The sequence below is a fragment of the Balaenoptera borealis genome (assembly GCF_965194805.1).
Source record: "Balaenoptera borealis genome assembly, chromosome: 2".
NCBI lineage: Eukaryota > Metazoa > Chordata > Mammalia > Artiodactyla > Balaenopteridae > Balaenoptera > Balaenoptera borealis.
This window is the reverse complement of record NC_138867.1, coordinates 60,677,513-60,699,029: the sequence shown is the minus strand read 5'-3', so window position 1 is coordinate 60,699,029 and position 21,517 is coordinate 60,677,513. Positions and strand designations below refer to the sequence as shown.

Below are 21,517 nucleotides of genomic sequence, written 5' to 3'. Positions count from 1 at the left end.
GAAGTAAGAGTGTTTGTTAAGCAAGGGTTGGTTGGGATCTGAAATGATTACACAGTTGCGAAGAGGGAGAGAACTTTGAAGCTACAAGTTTGCAGCTAGCAGATATTGTTTTAAAAATGGCTGGTGGTGTCCTTGAGTTTGATATAATTCAGAGAAGATTCAAATTCTCAGTGATGTAGGAAAGTGTCTGAAACCACATCCACAATGGCCATCCAACTCCATTTTGGATGCCTGAACCTTAGTTACTCTTTTTTGATCTTTAAATGAACTTAAATATGTAGTCACTTTCAACTAATGGTGGCAAATGAGAAAAAGCAGAAGTCATTGCATGGGGCAGCTGAAAAACACTTGAAAGGTGGGTTACCTAGCTTGCCTTCCCCCCACCTCCCTTACTTTTTCATACTCCCTGGAATGTGTTTGTAATAGCTGGAATTTCAGCAGCCATTTTAAAACCATGAGGGTGTAAGTTATAAGGCAAGGATAGAATAAAAATATGCCACTTGAACCACCCAAAACTACCCACCTCCAGTCTTTTTTTATGGGAGAAAAAAACTGACATGTACTTTAAGCTACTGTTACCTCACTTCTCTATTACTAACAGCAGAACATGATCCCTAACTTAAACGATGTTTTTCTAGGACATTGCAATCATTCACCCATTATTTAATTTTGTCTTAATGGCTACTAATTATTTTTTTATTCAGGGTTATTATTAATCCAGTTTTACAGGTAGTTTCACTCACTGTTGTTGAGAAGACCACTTGTGCAGGAAATATGGAATCCAATATGGAAAGAGGTGAAAGGGATCCCTAGGGTGATGGTGAAGGGACATCCTAGGATGAAAGGTGGGTACCAATGGAAATGGCAACCAGTTCAGACTGGAGTAGGTCAGAAAGCTTTAGAGATTTCTTCAGGATGATGAATATAATGAATACCTCGTAAATCTGAGTGTATTTATTTAGAAGCAAATTAGACCATCGAGAATTAAGGACTGAATAAATGTCTGTGGAAAAAATTATGAACTCAAAGGAGACCAGTGAGTGGTACAGCTGTGGCTTAACTGGAGGTACTGTTTTCATAGTCACAATCATATAATGTTAATCATGTACTATTTATATATTAATCTAATCAACACGATGCTGATATAATTTATTGGGAACTTGGGGAGATAAAAAGTGTGAACACATGGGGTGGGGAGTGTGGGTGTGTGTGAAAGATATCAAAATCATCTCCCATGGTGGTGATCAATAGGCAATGCCTAAGACTGAAACATCAAGTGTAGGAGTATAAGGATGTCATTCAGAAACCTGCAAGTAAAGCCAAAGAACCAGTTCAGAGAACTGAAACTAGTCTCTGAGGAAGGGAAACGGGGGAAGAGATGGAAACTGCTAATTTTTTTTCAACAAGCCTTGCAACCAGCTCCATAAACCTTAAAATAAAAACTGGGGGTGGGAGAGACAGACACTGGAAAGGAAAAAGACATGATCTGTGATCAAAGGCTGATTGTAATCTAAAAACTAGTACAAATAACCAGAAACCTTATAAAGGTAGCTATTGTTTCTGTCTGCTCAGCCCTTGTCCCTCCACCCATCCCTCCCAAGTCTTCAGAAAACAGCCCTCCTGGCTACAAAGGTGGTCAGGTTACCCAGGGTGGGCCAATTATAGTCCCTCACAGCCACAGTGAGTGGTCTGAGGAGTGGGCACATGACCTAAACTAAGCTAATCGGGGGTCCTGGGACTTTTCAAATTCCTGCCCAGGGATAAGAACCTCTTGTTCCTCTCTGATCACAAAACCCAAGGATATACCTCAAGGGCTGTTCTCCACCCCACCACCTGGCCAAGTTTGTACCAGCCAACGAAGTTAATGTGCCAAAAGGAACAGAGAAGAAATAGAAAAGGACAAAGAGGGTCCTCAAGGTATTCAAGGCAGTGAATCCGGTCTTCCCTGAGACCAGCTCTATGCTGCCCTCTGGTCAGTTAAATCCCAGCCCTGTTAAATCCCTTCTTTTGTTTAAGCAAGATTAAATTGGGTTTCTTTCCATTGTAGTCAAAAATACTAATACACAGTCGAAAACCATCAAACAAACAACAACAACAACAAAAAAGAAACCATCAAACAAAACTTTAAAATAATTTTATTATGGAAAGTTGCAAACAAACACAAAAGTAGAGAGTCTGGCATAATGAATTCCCACAGTCCATCACCCAGCCTCACAATTATTAACATTTTGACAATCTTGTTTCATCTGTCTATCTCTCCACCGTTTTTTCCTTAGAAATATTTCAAAAGAAAATCCCAGACGTTATATTATTTCACTTAGCCCCTGTGCTTTATGCACTGGTCCTGGTAAAAAGTAAGGTGCCAGACAAATGCCTGTTTTGTCCATATTTAAGCTATATGGTCAAATATTGGCAATATTAGATGGCTTGATCTAATACTTCAATATGAATGTAATCTAACTGCTAAGGATCTTTTTTTTGACATAACCTCCACGCCATTATCATACCTAACAAAATTAAGAATAATTCCTTAATATCTAACACTAAGTCCATTTTCAAAATTTCCCAGTTGTATCAAATATTTGTATCCACTGTTTGTTTAAATCAGGATCCAAACAAGGTCTGCACAGTGATTTGGTTAAAATAACTTTTTAAGTGTTCTCTCATTTAGCACTCTTGAAGGAACCTAGAGAGCTGACACAAAATGGTGGGCAATCCTCAAACAGAAGAAGTCAGAAGAATCAGGTCCCAACTCCTTGTTTATATTATTTAATATACACATATATCACATTAAATAATATACCACATATATGTGTGTACATGTTCTGTTTGCTTTGCATCCATTCTCATTTACCCTTGTAAGGTTGGTTGCCATTATCACCCTTATTTTGTAGATGAGGAAGCACCCCCAAGGAGGTCAGCTGACTTGCCCAATATCATCAGCTAGTAAGTAGCAGAGCTGAGGTTGGAATTCAGGCCATATGGCTCCAAAGTCTAAGCTCTTAGCCCCTGCACCCTACCTGTACTTTATACTCCAGTCCTTGTGAGCAGTAAAGTGCCAGACACATGCCTATTATTATTTTATTCCACAAAGTACTGAGGTCCTGTAGGGAAGAAGGCAACAAGAGCTTACGAAGTAAACGGTCGAAGGACTACCTTCAGGTAGAGTCGGGATTTGGGACCATCTGTTGCATTTCCCCTTCTAGTCATCCACTCCCAGGCATTCCCGTTTGAGACCACCAGCCTCACTGCCGTGCTCCTCCTCCCCCCGAAACTGATGACCTCTAGTCTTCCTCCCCTCACTTCCTTGTCCCAGTGGTCATTCCTCTTGGCCTCTTGCTTTATTTGCTTCTCTGCTCAGTCTCTTTTGCCTGCTTCCAACCCCAGTCTCCAAGCTAACCCCAACTCTTCAACTATAACGTATTCAATTAGAACGATTTGACTCTGGTGGACCCAGAAGTTAATGAACCTAGCATTGGTGTTTCAGACTAAAGGGCCCAAGCCCCTCCTGCTGCTGGGTGATCTAATTCTCTCCGTTTCAAATATATTAGCCTTGGGGAATCACAGCAGGCACACCATCTATACTGGCTGCTTTGGACTTCTCCACTGCTATGATACGACCAGCAGGATGCCTAGTTCACATAGCACTTCCCAGGGAGCTGGCTGCTTCATGAGGACAACCGGAAGTGGAGGTATAGGAGGATCACCTCGTCATTTCTTCTCAAACATGCATACAAATCCCACGTGGATCTTGTTAAAATGCAAATTCTGATTCGGTAGGTCTAGGGTAGGTCCCAAGATGCTGCCTTTCTAACAAGCTAACAGGTGGTGCCAATGCTGCTGGTCCGTGGACCACCCTTTGAGTAGCAAGAAACTAGATCACTGGTTCTCAAAACCAATTGCACATTAGAGCCCCCTAAGGTGCTTCTAATTAGGGGAGACCTAGGTGCAGGGAGTTATAAAAGCTCCCCAGCTGATTCTAATGAACAGTCAGAGTTGAAAAATACTACTTTGGAGGCTGAAGCAGCAGTAGGAATTGGGTGGCCAGTTGCATGAATCCCTGGCCAGTTGGAGGAAGTGAGGTGGCCACAGGAACGTGGGGCTCCTGGCTTGTAAGCATCTTCCTTCTTTGTGCTTCCTGCCTCTCCTTGCTGTCACTTGTGTTTTCTCTCTCTTTTATTTTCCCCCTACCAATCCTTCCACTTCCCAAATCCTCATCTCAAAAAGAAAAAAGCTGAACAAACTGAAAATCAACAACTCTTCCTAGATCCCTCAGAAAACTGAGGTCACAAGGCAACCATCACCCTGAAAATTGGAGAGACAAGAAAATACAGAGAATCACAACCTACCAGGAGCACAAGTCCACAGCCGGAGCCAGTACCAGTGGGAACGCTTCAATGTAAGTGACAAATTGCTGGAGGCTCAGGGTGGACTAGCTTGAGAGTTAAAAATTCCAAGGGTTGGGGTGGGGATGGGGGTGGAGATGGGGGTACTTCTAGGGGACCTCTACTCTTTTATTTCCTGAAGCCGCATCAGATTCTCAGGGTGGAGACTAGAGAAAAGTCCCCTTACACTTCCAGCAAGTAGAGGGGAAAAGAAGGTGTGGCTTCTAGGAAATAAATCTTTCTGAAAAAGATGTTGGAATTAGTAAACAACCTTAAAATTGAGCAAGTAGGCAACTAACACACAATCAGGGATGGGTTATTATATGCTAGATGCTGGGGATTGAGGATAAAACTGGCTCCCTCTCCTCCAGGAGCTAGTGTTCTAGTGGGAAATGCATATGTGCATACAACTGAAATCGCACAACCCAGATTGGGACTCGAACCCACAGTCTTTTAATTGACATCACACACCTGGTCTCAGGACTTGATGAAGCTCAGGTTCTTTATGTCTCATCCCAGAAAGAATTCAGTGAGAGATAAAGTGATAGGTAAGAAGTGGATTTATTTAGAGAGATACACATTCCGTAGAGAGAATGCAGTCCATCTCAAAAGGTGAGACCGGCCTTGGGAGGAAAACATTCCACCAACAGAGCATGGGCCATCTCAGAGGGTGAGAGCCCCTGAAATATGTGGTGGTTAATTTTTATGGGCTGGGTAATTTCATAGGCTAATGAGTGGGAGGATTATTCCAACTATTTTGGATAAAGGGTGGGGATTTCCAGGAATTGGGCCACTGCCCACTTTTTGGCCTTTTATGATAAGCCTCAAAACTGTCATTTAGCATGCTAATGTATTAAACAAGTGTATAAAGATGCTTAAGGTCTACTAGAAGTCGAATCTTCCACCATCTTGGACCTAGTTTGTTCTAATCAGTCTTTTTTTTTTTTTTTTTTTTTAATTATTATTTATTTATTTACTTATGGCTGTGTTGGGTCCTCGTTTCTGCGCAAGGGCCCTCTCTAGTTGCGGCAAGCGGGGGCCACCCTTCACCGCGGTGCGCAGGCCTCTCACCATCGCGGCCTCTCTTGTTGCGGAGCACAGGCTCCAGACGCGCAGGCTCAGTAGTTGTGGCTCACGGGCCCAGTTGCTCCGCAGCATGTGGGATCCTCCCAGACCAGGGCTCGAACCCGTGTCCCCCGCATTAGCAGGCAGACTCCCAACCACTGCGCCACCAGGGAAGCCCCTCTAATCAGTCTTTGTCATATCCTCAATGGCTAGGTCATTCTTTTAAAGGTTGTGCCCTGCCCCCTTCCCTTCTGTTTCACAATGATGCCAGAGATTGATAGTTGCTGCCCCTTACATCTTATCTCTGCTTCTTCCATAGTAATAGAACTCTCCTTTTAGCTGAGCACATGCTCCCCAGAATAAAGATTATATTTCCCAGCCTCTCTTGCAAGGTAGGTGTGGTCATATGACAAAGTACTGGCCAGTGGGGTGTAGTGTCCTTACATCGAGCAGATGTCTAAGCCCTCACCCCCGTAACTGTGAATATGACCTCATTTGGAAAAAAGGGTTTTGCAAAGGTAATTAAGTTAAGGATCTGGCTGTGAGCTCTCCCTGGATATGAGGGGCAGCGGCTCTCCATCTTCCCTTTTCTCTTGTCTACTGGCTGGAAAGCAGATATAATAGCTGGATCAAAGTAGACATCTTAGACAATGAGGTGGAAGCCTCAACCGATAGCCTGGGTTCCTGATGACTGTAGAGTCACCATAGTGTTACCGAATTAAGTCTTATGGACCCTGCTCAGGCCCTAGCCCGAGAGCTGAGGCTCTCTGCCTTGGCGGGGGAGAGTTCTTTTTCCTTTCGTGTTCGAGCAGCCAAATAACGACGGAAGCTGAGATCAACACGGCACAAGCTTTATTCAGTGACCAAAGAATGGAGAAACGGGAACTAAGTTCAGATCAACTTCTCACCCCGCTGGTGAGAGGGATTTAATTTTAAAGAGTAAAGGGAGGAGGAGTGAGGCTAATGATGGGGAAGCATATGAATTAGTTTACCGGGAAAGGCTTTTTCCAAGGGAGTGGGGTGCCACCACCTTTTTATTCTTTTTCGGTCCTTAATGTCCGGTCATGGTCGCTGGTAGGTATGTCATTTAATATGCTAATGTAGTAAAATCAAGGTGTAATGAGACTCAGGGTCTATTAGAGGTCAGATTCGTTGCCATCTTAGTCCCAGCTGGTTCCACCTGGTTTTTTGTCTGTAGCTTCCCTTCTTATCTCTGGACCCTTTTGCTTGAAGATTTATGTTAACTCCTGCCCAAGGTGGGAGTTGGCAGGTTTTGAGCAAGGACACTCCTGCTAAAGGTGAGGGTTGGGGGTTGTGAGCAAATACCTGGAGCAGCTCCGGTAACGACAGCAGCCGACATTTACGTAAACTAAGAGAAAAATAGATTTCTAATTTGGTGAAGCCTTTGTGACTTTTGGATTTCTGTCTCTTGTAGCAGAACCTTTTACTAACAAATATACCAACTAACCGCAATAAATCTGCTTCTTTTTAGGCCTCTCATAAATATTCAAAATACAAAGCAATATATTGGGCAAGTTCTATTTCACTTAGAATAAAATATAGACTCCTTTAAATGGTCAGAAAGGCCCCGGTGCGATCTGACCCCTGTCTACTTGTCCAATCTCATACCACTCTTCTCTGGCCTGGCACAGGGTATACTGCAGCATTATTCCTGTGTTCCTTCATAACACATATACCTTGTGAGGACCTATTATGAGCTACGTGTGCAGTGGGCACACAGCAGCAGACCTAGCCCTGACAGCCAACTTTTTTTCTATTTTGCTTATAAGCTAATTTATTTTCCAACTCAGAGCCTTGACCCATGCTGTTCCCTCAGTCTAGGGCAGGGCTGTCCAATAGCACCTCCTGCATGATGGAAATGTTCTTATCTGTGTTGTCCGATATGATAGCCACTAGCCACAAGTATTGAATACTTGAAATGTGGCTGGTATGTCTGAGAATATAAATTGTTAATTTTACTTAATTTTAGATTAATTTATGTTTAAACAGCCACACATGACTAGCAGCTGCCAGGATGGACAGTACAGGTCTCGACCACTCTACTCTCTGGGACACATAACTTACTCCTTGAGGTGGTTTTAGAACGTGGTCACTGATTCTTTGACACACCTCTAACTGAGAGATGGGGTCTATATCCCCTCTCTTTGAATCTGGTTGGGCTTGTGACTGTATGACAGAAGTGATTTTAATGTGACTTCTGAGGCTAGGTAAGAAGAAACCTTGCAGCTTCTGCCCTGGTCTCTTTAAGGTCATGGTCCTAGGACACTTGCTTTCAAGAAGCTCCATCACAGAACCTAGTCACCATCCTATGAGAAGCCAAAGCCACATAAAGAGGCCACATGTAGCTGCTTCATCCTTTGAGTCATCCCAGCCTAGGCACCATACTAGTTTCCTGTGGCTGCCATAATGAATTACCACCAACTTGGGGGCTTAAAACAACAGAAATCCACTCCCTTGCAGTTCTGAAATCTGCCAGAAATCTGAAATCAAGGTGTCGGCAGGTGTTGCTACGCTCTGAGTCTCTAAGAGAGACTCTGTTCCATTCCTCTTCCCTAATTTCTGGTGGTATCTGACAATCCTTGCCATTCCCTGGCTTGTTGACACATCAGCCCAATCTCTGCCTCCACCTTCACATCACTTTCCCCCATGTTTCTCCTCTTCTCAATTCTCTCCTTTCTCTTAAAGGACAACAGTTATTGGCTTTAGGGCCCACCCTACACCCAGGATGATAGCATTTCAAGATCCTTAACTGTGATTACACCTTCAAAGACCCTTTTTCCAAATAAGGCCAAGGTACTGGGGATTAGGACTTGACATGTCTCTCTGGGAACCACTCTTCAGCCCAGTACAGCCCCAGCCATGTGCATGAGGTGGCCTAGAGATGATTCCAGCCCCCAGTTGTTTGAGTTACTTCCAGACACTCACATTTTCCTGGCTCAGACCCTAAACATTGTAGAGCAGACATAAGCCACAATCACCATGACTTGTTTGAAATCCTGACCTATAGAACTTCTGAGCATAATAAAATGGTATTCTAAGTCACTGAGTTTGGAATGGTTTATCCCACAGTAATAGATAACTGGAAATTCCTGTTCATCTTTTAAGGGCCTGATCAAGTAACATTTCTTCAAAGAGGCCTCCTTAGATACCTCCCCCAAGTCTAAATTACATTCCCCTCTTTACTTTTCCTTTCTGGCACATAGCACAATTTATAGTTATAAATTTCATTAGGTATTTTTCCTTTTTTTTGATTTTTTTTATTTTTGGCTGCATTGGGTCTTCGTTGCTGTGCACAGGCTTTCTCTAGTTGCGGCGAGCAGGGGCTGCTCTTCATTGTGGTGCACGGGCTCTAGGCACGTGGGCTTCAGTAATTGTGGCACGTGGGCTTAGTAGTTGTGGCTTGCAGGCTCTAGAGCACAGGCTCAGTAGTTGTGGCGCACGGGCTTTGTTGTTCCACGGCATGTGGGATCTTCTGGGACCAGGGCTTGAACCCGTGTCCCCTGCATTGGCAGGCAGATTTTTAACCACTGCGCCAAAAGGGAAGTCCTGTTTTTCCTTTTTAAATGTCTCCCCGACTAGACCTAAGTTCCATGAGGCCAGGGACCATGTTTGTTTCATTCAACACTACGTCCTTGTGTGTACCAGGCACACAGTAAATGCCCAACCAATACCTGCCAAATGAATCAAATTCTGAGCTTTCTGTGACTGAACCTACAACTGATGTTTCTTTGTCATCTGAACTGAGGCAGCTCTAGGAAGACATTATCTATTTAGCCTTTTTGCTCTCAGCAGATGAAATAAGTCAGCATGCAGCAAGTGGGAAGCAAAATGTTCATTTTCCAAGGCTCAAACCTCAGTTCTTGCCATTACGGTTCTTTGCATTTGAATAATTGCTGTGGTTTTTAATTGTGGTGAAAACAAATGAACAAAAGACAAAGCTGGTCAGACAGCCAGGCTTTGAGAGACATCTTTAATTATTTTAAGAAGCATCTGTAAGTTCACAAATGAACCTTAAATTGTCCTTGTATGTGAGTGTGAATCTCGTGATACAGTCTTCCATGAAATGAAAGCTTAATGACAAATCACAAAGCATAGGCTCTCCCTGGCATCTTTGCCATCATCCGTCTTGTTCTAGAAAGTCCATGGGTACAAATTCTGCTGTTACTTTTCTTGGAACAGAAACAAAAATAGGACTTGGAACAGACAAAAAAATAAAAAACAGAAAGAAAAAGCAAAATGTGCTAAATAATACCAAGAATGGTCAGCTAAAACTTGTAAGCAGCCGTACAAATGAGTGTAGGGATAGAGCCTAAAATAAGTCAGGAGGTAGTAAGAATCTTAAAAACTGAGTATAAGCGGTTGGCGCTCACCTTTGTCACCCTCACACAGGTCACTGGTGATTGGGAGGATTCCTGACTCTCCCAGATGCATCCGTCTTTCCCACTGTAAGAATTTTAACATGATCTGCAAGGCCCTACATGATAATGCTCTGTGTTTTCTCAGATTCTGTATTTGTCTATTTGGCATTCGTTAATCACAGCACCAAACTAAAGCTCAAAGTTGTTTACCCTTCGCTGTGATCTGGAGCCCATGCTCTGAACCACCTCCTTGTCTAACTCTCACACACCGAGCCAATGTTTCCCCTGCCCTAAATCACCCCAGGGCCAGTGACCACCTCTATAGCCAGAGCCCGCCTACCTTACTCAAACTAGCCACGCCTCTGCTGTTTCCTCTGCCTTTGCTGTGGAAACCCCATTCAAGGCTCTGGCAGGGAGGCTTTCCCCTCACTCCACTTCTGCCTTGTGACCGAACCCGGTTCTTCCCGGTGTGGCCCTGTGTGGCGTGGCATGCACCATCCCCCCAGGAACTGTAAACAATAAATTTTTCTTTCAATGGCATTAGCATTTCCACGTCATCACTCGGTCACCTACATGAATTGAAATCCCGTGGGTACAACTGAGACTGGTCAGCCCTTGGGGCCTTTTACAGTCGCTGTTTCCTCTGCCGGGAGCCCTCTTCCGCTGTGTCCACATGGCTCCTCTCTCACTACATTGAAGTCTCTGCGCAGACGTCACGACATCCAAGCAAGGCTTCCCTGAGCACGCATCTAACTAGCATGCCGACCCCTCCCAGCTGTCTATCCTTTTTTTGTTTTTTGTCTTTTTAATTAATTAATTTATTTATTTTTGGCTGTATTGGATCTTCATTGCTGCACACAGGCTTTCTCTAGTTGCGGCGAGTGGGGGTCTACTCTTTGTTGCAGTGCATGGGCTTCTCATTGCAGTGGCTTCTCTTTGTGGAGCACGGGCTCTAGGCACATGGGCTTCAGTAGTTGTGGCACACAGGCTCAGCAGTTGTGGTGCACGGGCTTAGTTGCTCTGCAGCATGTGGGATCTTCCCAGACCAGGGCTCAAACCCGTGTCCCCTGCATTGGCAGGTGGATTCTTAACCACTGTACCACCAGCGAAGTCCACCCCACTCCTTTTTTTTTTTTTGGCTGCTCCGGGTCTTCGTTAGGGCTCACGGGCTCTTCATTGCAGGCTTCTCTCTAGTTGTAGCACATGGGCACGTGGGATCTTAGTTCTCAGATTCTGTATTTGTCTATTTGGCATCCATTAATCCTTTGGACTTGGAATAGAAAAGTTCCAAGACCCCCTGACCAGGGATCAAACCTGAGTCCCCTGTATTGGAAGGTGGATTCTTAACCACTGGACCACGAGGGAAGTCCCTAAATGTCTATCCTTTTGTCCTACTTTATTTTTGTTAATAGCTCTCATCACCACCTGACTCGTTTATTTTGTGTGTTCCCTCACTCTGCACCACATAGAACTTAAGTTTTACTAGAGCGAGGCACAGATTTTTGTTTTGTTAACAGCGAAGTTCCTACCACTTAGAACAGTGCCTGGCACACAGAGGGTGTAAAATATTTCCTAAATGATGAAATTTTATTTTTCCAGAGCAGCTGGCCTGTTAATGAGTACATGAATGACCAAAATCTCCTTCAAATTTATAACTCTCATTGGGCCCGGAGATCCGTGAGAAGCCAATGCTCTGGATCAATAAGACATGAATTTCTAAAACAGAGTGAGTGGTTCAAAAACATATCCTGGGTAATCGCAGGATAAAATCCCAAGCAAGCTGGTTTGTGGAATTAATACTGGGGGTTAGGACAAGTGAGCAATTACCGTTCTGGAATTATCTGGCCCTCTGCCATTCCTCTGAAAATGTGCCTGGCATTGGGTTATGGGCTCTGTAACTCCGAGGGGATAAGGAAAATATTTTCCTTTATCATTTAGGGATAGCATCATGCCCTCTCATGAGGTTGAAGCAGGGTCTAGGAAGCATCTTAACAAGGGTTGGCCCAGACACCCTTCAGTGTGTGCTGTGTGCTTTCCCTCCAGAAGGGGCCTAAATGACTGTGGACGCAGCTCACCAGTTGTACAACTCAGCTCGACACTGGTTCACACTTGATACTGGCAGCCTTTTCTCCCAATGAGCACAAATACTGCAAACACATTTCAGAGGAAAGCTGCATATTACACGGTGCTTATGATGATGTATCTCAAAAAGATCTGTCTACCATGTAGGTAAAGAAAAGTCTAGCAATGGCGACCAAAACTATAGAGGCTTAAAACAAGGGAGGGGAGGTGGAGGCAAGAGAGGAAGGAAGGAATTTCTGCTCTCTGAAAGACAGGAGAACTTACATTCTCACTGGTATGCCCCATTGCCTCTGTGAAAAACATCCCCCAAATAACTTTGATGCAAACTGATATGGAGGCTGACCCACTATTGACCTTAAGAAGTTTCCTTTACCTAACCCAGATGCTATCACTTAGAACTAAAACTAGATCAATTTTTCTCTAGTCTCAGAGGTTAAAGACATTATGAGATTATTGAAATGAAGAAAGTTAAAGAAAGGAGAATCAGAGAATAAGAATTTGTAAGTCTCCTTTTTCCGGTAAGCGGCTTGAGGTTACCTCTAAAAATGGTTCGCCATTCACTTGACCCAGAAAACCCCACAAAATCATGCAAGTCAAGAGGTTCAAATCTTCATGTTCACTTTAAGAACACTTGTGAAACTGCCCAGGCCATTAAGGGTATGCATATCTGAAACGCCACCAAGTATCCGAAGGATGTCACTTTAAAGAAGCAATGTGTGCCATTCTGTCGTTACAATGGTGGGGTTGATAGGTGTGCCCAGGCCAAACATTGGGCCTGGACCTTGAGTCAGTGGCCCAAAAAGAGTGCTGAATTGTTACTGCACATGCTCAAAAATGCAGAGAGTAATGCTGAACTTAAGGGCTTAGATGTAGATTCTCTGGTCATTGAGCACATCCAGGTGAATAAAGCCCCCAAGATGTGGCGCAGGACTTACAGAGCTCGTGGTCAGATCAACCCATACATGAACTCTCCCTGCCACATTGAGATGATCCTTACCGAAAAAGAGCAGATTGTTACTAAACCAGAAGAGGAGGTTGCCCAGAAGAAAAAGATATCCCAGAAGAAACTGAAGAAACAAAACCTTATGGCCCGGGAATAAATGTTGCAAAAAATAAATGCAAATAAAAGTAAAAAAAAGAAAAAGAATTCGTAAGTCTCTCAGACTGTCAGGGGACAGAGGTCTGACAGGCAGGGCTAACCAAGCTCTCGTCTGCATGGATCCAGGTAAAGTTGGGCCACGGCCACGCTGTTGTTTACATGCCATCTGTGGCTCCTCTGTAACCGTCGCGTTAACTGTTTGCAGCAGAGATGGTCTGCAAAGCTGAAAACATTGAATATCTAGCCCTTTACAGAAAAAGTTCGCTGATCTTCGGTAGCTATTAAAGGAGCAGCGTGACTTGCCAGGCTATCGTGATCTTGCTGAAATATTTCTGAGGACTGTGTAACGCCCTTCACTTTGAGTCCCTCTTTATCAAGCAACGTTCTGAATGTAATTGGACTTCTGGAGTATGTTCCTCTATTAAAGAAAGAGGATGTGCACACTTGCTACACGGATTGCCAAGCATCGTGGACAGTTGTATTTCTCACTATAAACTACTAAACTGGGCTTCTGCCACAGTCTCTCATAAATTCACATGGTACGCCAGTTTTCAGGGGGTCTAGTATCCCTTTATATTAGGTCCAGACCTGCAGGGCTGGAAGACTTTGCTCTGGACCTGAGGTGACCCCTCGGAGTCCGAGCCCCACGCTCTGACTTCACACAGCAATCACACTCACATCCCTTAGCGTATCAGGGAAGAATTTGAGCCAGGAGTAGTTTTGGTATTTGTGAACTTCAGTTTCTAGGCCTCTTACCTTTTACATTTTTTTTTGGCTGTATTGAAGTAATTACATGAATACAATTTTAAAAATCAAATAGAAATACAGGATTAAAACAAAAATAATAGTCACCTCCCCAAGGTCCTCCTGATCTCCAATTCCCAGTACCCAGAAGAACAGTTTTCAAATCTTCTCATTGTATTTTTTCATATTTGCCTTCATAATTCTAAATAACACACTAAATCATGCTCTTTGCAGGACAGTCATATCAATAACGGGTTCCCCCCCCCCTTTTTTTAAACAATCCCTTGGAGTTGTCCTACTCTGTGACCTGCACTGACTGATCTCTCGGCTGCTGTACAACTGTAACCCTGCAGCTTCCGTTCAGCATTGTTTGGGGGCTTCCTACAGTCTCCTGTTTGAGTTTCCCATTTTCTAGACCCTGTATCTTTTCACTCTGAGTTGATGGAGCCATCCTTCTGTTGCTTCATGAGAAAGAATGAATAGAAGATAAAATTTTTGTTGCCTTGCCTGATTGAAAAAGTCTTCATTATACTCTCACATGTGGCTGGTAGTTTGTCAGGGTATGAAATTCCAGGTGACAATCCTGTCCTCTCAGAAGTTGTAGGCATTTGCCCATTGTCCTCTAACTTCCTGTGTCTCTGTGCCATTCTAATTCCTGATCTTTTGTATGCTTTTGAGGGCTGCTCTTTCACTCAGGTGTCCTGAAATTTTGTCACAAATTACGTTGGTGTGGATCCTTTTTTAATTCATTGAGCTGGGCAGTTAGTGGTCCTTTTAAATCTAGAGGTCCATACGCCTCAGTTTGGGAAATTATCTTTTCCTTTTTCATAATTTCCTGTCCTTTTTTTTTTTGATTCTTTTTCTGGAGGTCCTCTTGATTGAAAACTTGGGCTCTCTTGATCAATCTTGTAACAGTTTTGTCTCATATTTTCTACCTCCTTGTCTTTTTGTTCAGCTGTTTGAAACATTTCCTCTATTGTATTTTTGATACAATACTTGTCACCTTCTAGTGACATTCTTATTTCTGCTAGCATGTTTTTAATTCTAAAAACCTTATTCTTGGGCTTCCCTGGTGGCACAGTGGTTAAGAACCCACCTGCCAATGCAGGGGACACGGGTTCGAGCCCTGGTCTGGGAAGATCCCACGTGCAGCAGAGCGACTAAGCCCGTGCGCCACAACTACTGAGCCTGCGCTCTGGAGCCTGCGTGCCACAACTACTAAGCCCATGTGCCACAATTACTGAAGCCCGCGCGCCTAGAGCCCATGCAATGCAGCGAAAAGCAGCCCCCGCTCACTGCAACTAGAGAAAGCCTGTGCACAGCAATGAAGACCCAATGCAGCCAAAAATATATAAAGAAAGAAAAGAAAAGAAATCAACTCCTTTTAAAAATAAAAAAAAAAACAACCTTATTCTCTGAATTAAAAAAAAATTTTTATGACATTTTGTGGTTTCAGCAATGGAGTATCTTCTCAGATCCCTTTGAGGGTTTTAATTATAAATTTTTTTAACGTTTTCTTCCGTTCCCTGCATTGTGTGCTTTCTTTGGTTCCTTTTTCTCCCTTTGTTTTAGTCTCTGTTTCATAGTGGAGGTTCCCTCAATCTGGTAATCCATTGCTGGAAACTCAAACTTAAGAGTGAGGCACTTACTTGTTCCTATCTTTTGATAATAAAGAAAGAGGATCCAGAAGTACCTTCCCACCAAAACAATTAGAAAACTGGGAAAAAAAATAGGAAAAAACTGCTCCCAGACATTGGAAAACAGGCAGCACAGAACTGTGATCCCTGTGGAAAGGGGAACAAGTCGGGTAAGCCTCACTACCATCCTGGTTTTCTGCCTGGAGACAATGCCCAGACTGTGGGACAGGAAGGAGAAACCTAAACAGAGACTGGAGTCTGGAGAGGTCAAGGTGGCTAAAATTTTCAGGGCAGAGTACTTAAAAGGCAGGAATTACACAGACATCCAGAAATCTGCATAGGGTCTCTCTTGATAGGCTGAGCACCCATCTGCTTATGCATATGGTGAAATTCCACTGGACAACAATGGGAAAGAATAATTGAAATAGAGCTATGAGATAAATCTCAGCTCTCACAGGGCTGAAATCCTTTCAAGTACCCACCAGAGTGGAGAGGTCTCATTGAATACCTACCTGGAGCATTCAGTAGAGATCCCAAAAGGACCTCGACTTAAAAGTGGGGCTAAACTGGCTTTAGGATAATGGTTACTCCAGAACTCCCTTAAAAGAGCGAAAAAACAAATTTCAAAAGGATCAAACTAATCCACAAGTAACTTAAACTGCCTACCAGAAAAAGTTCAACATGCTTTGAAAGAAAATAACACCAGCACTTGGTGACATAAAATTCACAATGTTTGGCATCCTGTCAAAAATGACTAGCCATATGAAGAAGCAGGAAAATGGAGACCTTAACTAGAAGAAAAATCAGTCATTAAAAACGGACTAAGAAATGATGGAGGTGATAGAATGAGCAGCAAGTACATTAAAACAGCTGTTATAAATACATTCCATACGCTCAAGGATATAATAGAAAATCTGGACCTGATGGGAAGAGAAATGAAAGATATATAAAGATCAATGGGAGTTTTTTAGAGATGAAAAATATCTGAAATAAAAAGTATACTGGTTGGAATTAACTGATTAGATACTGCAGAAGAAAAGATCAGTGAACTTGAGGATGTAGCAATAGAAACTCAATAGAAACTACCCAAATTGAAACATAGAGTGGAAAAAAAAAAAAAAAGAAAACATTGAACAGAGCCTCAATGAACCATGGGACAATATCAAGCTAACATACATGCAATGGGGGAAGGGGTTACAAGAGAAATATTTGAGGAAAGAATAGTCAAAAAAGTTTCTGATTTGATTAAAACTATAAACACACTGATCCAAGAATCTCAATGAAATCTAAGTAAAAGAAACAAAGAAAATCATGATCAAATTGCCAAAAATCAATAAAAAAGAGATAATCTTCAAAGCAGCCAGAGGAAAAAAGCAAACTGTACACACAGAACAAAGATAAAATTTAAAGCAGACTTCTCATTAGAAACTGTACAAGCCACACTGAAAGAAAGAAAAGTTCAACCTAGAATTTTACATCTATCAGAAATGCCTTTTTAAAATAAAGGCTTTTCAAACAACCAAAAGCTGAGAGAATTCATTGCCAGCAGACCTGCAATACAAAAGAATGTTAAAGGAAGATCTTCAAGTAGAAGTAAATTGACACCAAATGAAAATTTGGATTTACACAAAAGAATGAAGAATGCTGGAAACTGTAAATACGTAGATAATTATAGAAGACATGGTTTCTTTATTTAAAATTTTTCTTTAAAGGATAATTATTTAAATTTCTAAAAATTGAAACATATCGTGGGGTTTAAAACCACTAAGTAGAATCTATGACAGTAGCATAAAGAATGGATGGTTTTCTGGAGAATGGAAGTATTCTGTTTTAAGTTTCTTAAAATATACTTTTATTTGAATGGAGGCTGTGATAGGTTAAAGACATAAACTGTAAACCCTAGAGCAAATATTTAAAAATTAAAAACAACAAAGAGGTATATCTATTAAAACAATGGTGGAGATTAAATGGAATCATAGAACATACTAAATTAATTTAAAAGGAGGCAGGAAAAGAAGGAAAAGAGAACAAATAACAATGTAGAAAACAAATGACAAGGGACTTCCCTGGAGGTCCAGTGGTTAAGACTTTGCCTTGCAATGCAGGGGGTGCAGGTTCAATCCCTGGTCAGGAGCTAAGATCCCACATGCCTGGTGGCCAAAAAACCAAAACATAAAAATATAAGTAATATTGTAACAAATTCAATAAAGACTTTAAAAATGGTCCACATCAAAAAATCTTTAAGAAAAAAAAAGAAAACAAATGACAAGATAATAGATTTAAACCGAATCATAATAATAATCAAGTTACATGAAAATTAGCTAAACACTCCAATTAAATGTTGACATTATCACACTTGATTGTGGGGAGAGGAAGAAAAATCCATGTCATATAGCTTTTTTTTTTTAATGCTGTCTTGACCCAATCTTGAGGCCCTGGCTAGAGGCCAGTCAGTTCCCCTTCTTGAGCAACTGATAAAATCCACACCCCAATCACTTCCTTTTTAGGGGCTTTCACACTCCTGGCCACCATACACCAGCCCTAATTGACCAGCAGCCAGACACCAGACAACTTGGGGCAGCCCCTGTCCCCCAGAGCCCTTGAAATTATTTCAAACAGCCAATCCACTGGGAACCTGAAAACCCTAGCTAACCCCATGCAACTTACCATACGTAAAATGTCTTCTACAGCTCCAGCTTGCTGTTACCCCTGGTGCAGATCCCTGTGTGGCACTGACTGGCAGCCTGCTCTCCTTTGGACCTGTAAGTAACAGAATTCTGCCTTTCAGCTATATGAGTGTCACTGTGTTGTGTCATGCCATCAAAAGAATCTTTAAATCTTATAAAACAACCCATCTATATACTGTCTATAAGAAACCTACTCACAGTATAAAAACAAATAGGTTAAAAGTAAAATCATGGGAGGGCTTCCCTGATGGCGCAGTGGTTAAGAATCCGCCTGCCAGTGCAGGGGACACAGGTTTGAGCCCTGGTCCAGGAAGATCCCACATGCCGCAGAGCAACCAAGCCCGTGCGCCACAACTACTGAGCCTGCGCTCTGGAGTCCATGAGCCACAACTACTGAGCCCGCGTGCCACAACTACTGACGCCCGCATGCCTAGAGCCCATGCTCCGCAACAAGAGAAGTCACCGCAATGAGAAGCCCGTGCACCGCAACAAAGAGTAACCCCTGCTCACCGCAACTAGAGAAAGCCCACACGCAGCAACAAAGACCCAACACAGCCAAAATTAATTAATTAATTATTTATATTTAAAAAGTAAAATCATGGGAAAAGGTAGGCCATGCAATTACTAACCATAAGAAAGCTGGGGGGTGGGCTGTATTGGAGTATATTCAGATAAAATAATATCCTTTGAACAAAGACTATTAGGGACAAAAAGATATATTTCATAACGATAAAGGGAACAGTTTGTCAAGAAGACATAACAATTCCAAGCATGTAGGCACACAATAACAGCTTCAAAATACATGAAACAAAAACTTTTGGAACTTCAAGGAAAAGTAGACAAAGTTAAAATTATTGTTGAAGATTTTAATACTTTCTCAATAATGAATAGTTGAAGTTGACAGAAGATGAGTCAGCATATAAACAATTTTATAATACTCTCAACTGATTTGACCTAATTGACGTTTATGGAATATTCCACTCGGCAACAGAGTACACATTCTTTTCAAATGAACATAAAACATTCACCAAAGTAGAACATATTGTGGGCCATAAGACAAGTCTCAGTGGATTTAAAAGGATCAAAATGCCACAAAGCATATTCTCTGCTCAATAGAATTAAATTTAAAATCAGTAGCAGAAAGGTACCTGGAAAAAAACCCCAAATAGTTGAAAATTAAGCAGCATATTTCTAAATAAGGAGTCAAAGAAGAAATCACAAGAGAAATTGGAAATATTTTGAACAGAATGAAAATGGAAACCCATATATCAACATTTGTGGGACACAGCTATAGCAGTGCTTTAAGGGAAATTTATAGCATTAAATGCTTCTCTGAGGAAAAAAGAAAGGTCTAAAATCAGTGCTCTACATTTCCACCTAAGAAACTAGAAAAAGAAGGGTAAGTTAAACCCAAAATAAGCAGAAGAAAGGAAATAAGATGAGAAATCAATGAAATAAGTAGGAAATGGGCAAAGAATAGAGAAAGTCAAACCTAAAACTTGGTTTGTGAAAAGATCAGAAATGAAGCACTTAGAAGAAGCTATTGACCCATAGGTTTCATTGGTGTTCCTGTCTTGGCTGAGCATTAAAGTCCCCTGGGGGAACGTAAAAAAGCTCTGATCCTGGGCTGTACTTCTGACCAATTACATTAGATCTCTGGAAGTGGAACCTAGGTATCTGTATACGTTAAATGTTCCAAGTGATTCCAGCGTGCAGCCAAGTTTGAGAGTCACGGCTGAGAGATCAAGCAAGGCCCTACCCTATCATACACTTGTAAGTATCCATCTTGGACTGGTCAGAGTCTCTGGATTGGAAACCTCTAATCTCTTGCATGGATTATATGTGTCTGGCTGTTGGTGTTCTAAGCGTGAAGCAGGAGAAGGAGGCTGGAATCTCTCCCATTTCATCTGCAGACCTCCACCCAATTTCAATATGGTGTCTCAGCCTTACTTGGGTCCCCTAAGCCAGGTCCTCTCTGATTCAGTTTCAAGAGTCAATCTTGAGTTTCCTGCCAAGTTGCAGAGAGGCCATCATCTGGCTGTGCTGGGTGAGGAAGGGAATCTAGGAGCCTCACTGGTCCCATGTATTCAATCAATCTTCCAGTTTCAGCCCTATTCTTCACCCCTGCTTTCAGATTCCTAAGGCTTTTCAGGGTTCTGAGCAAATGAACTACTTTCTTGCTGGCTTCCCCCACTGCAGGCTTTGGTTTCTGTTTTCTTTGGTCTGATAAGTCAGTTAACATACTCCAGCTCCCCCAAACTGTTTTCTTTTGATTTATCTTGTCTCAGTTATCTCCATTTCCATTCTCTTGAATGGCAATCAAGAGATTTATGGCTCTCATTTATGGCTTTTTTTCCTCCTTTACTATTATTTTAGTGGGATTTCAGAAGACAGTGGAGATAAAACCAAGTGTGGAATCTGCAAAGTTTAACCGGAAAATTTCCAGAGTCTTTTTTAAAAATCAGAGTACATAATTATGGTAATCACTTCCAATCAATTACCTTCACAGGAGTGTAGAATGTGAGCTGTATGGCCGCTGGGATTTCGGAGTACTAGCACGGAGTATATAACAGTTCCCCTGCTCAGAGTTCACAATGTATAATTTACCTTAAGCCTCTACATAACGTGAAATTGGATCACAGAACTCAGATTTGACTGGTGACAGTGTGCTGGTAAATGTTAACACCGGCACTCCAAAAAAAATACCTGATCTGTAGCCTTTGCTCAAATACTCCCACCATGACAGTCAAGCTATCCCTGTCATCAAGGAAAAGTTGGGAGAAGATGAACAATAGCAGACCATTACATTCTATTTCCATGTAGAGAATTTCCTCAAGAGCATAGATAATAGTAAATGTAAAAAGAAATTAGGATGTAATGAGTTCCAAGTGTTTATTACATTTGTTTTTAATATAATTTATTTATTTGTGTTTACATAATTCCATTTCTAATCATGGCTGTTCAACAACCAGCTTGCAAAACTCCACCTCTCACAAGCTGGAACAAGTTTGGGGCCAAGGGGTTAAGGAAGGCTTTCCTGAGGAGGTGACATTGAACCTGAAGGATGAATTGGAATTAGCAAAATTAGCTATACAGGAGGGACGAGGATACGCGCTCCAGGCAGGAACATTAGCATGTAAGAAAGTCCTGGGACTAAAGAGGGCCTGGCATACTTGAGAAACAGAAGGCAAAGAAAGTGAGGGAAAATGTGGAAAAATGAGATTAAAGAGAAAGACAGGGACCCAATGATGCAGAACCTTGTAGCCCATGGAGAGGATTTTGGACTTTATCCTAAGTGCAATGGGAAATTATTGAAGGTTTAAGCAGGGGAGTGAAAATCAGATTTAAGTGTTTAAAATATTATTCTTCTCTGGGCATGGGTTAAAGGACTCAAGAGTGGATGAAAGACACGAAAAGCACAAGGAACAAAAGAAAAACA

General features: G+C 42.1%; 1 pseudogene across 1 annotated transcript; it reads left to right on the top strand.

Annotated features, from left to right (window-relative positions):
* The first annotated feature begins 5,635 nt into the window (after positions 1-5,635).
* Positions 5,636-18,624, top strand: LOC309622458 (large ribosomal subunit protein uL22 pseudogene; annotated as a pseudogene). The gene has a single exon. The product of its transcript is annotated as a large ribosomal subunit protein uL22 pseudogene (transcript).
* Positions 18,625-21,517: the final 2,893 nt, after the last annotated feature.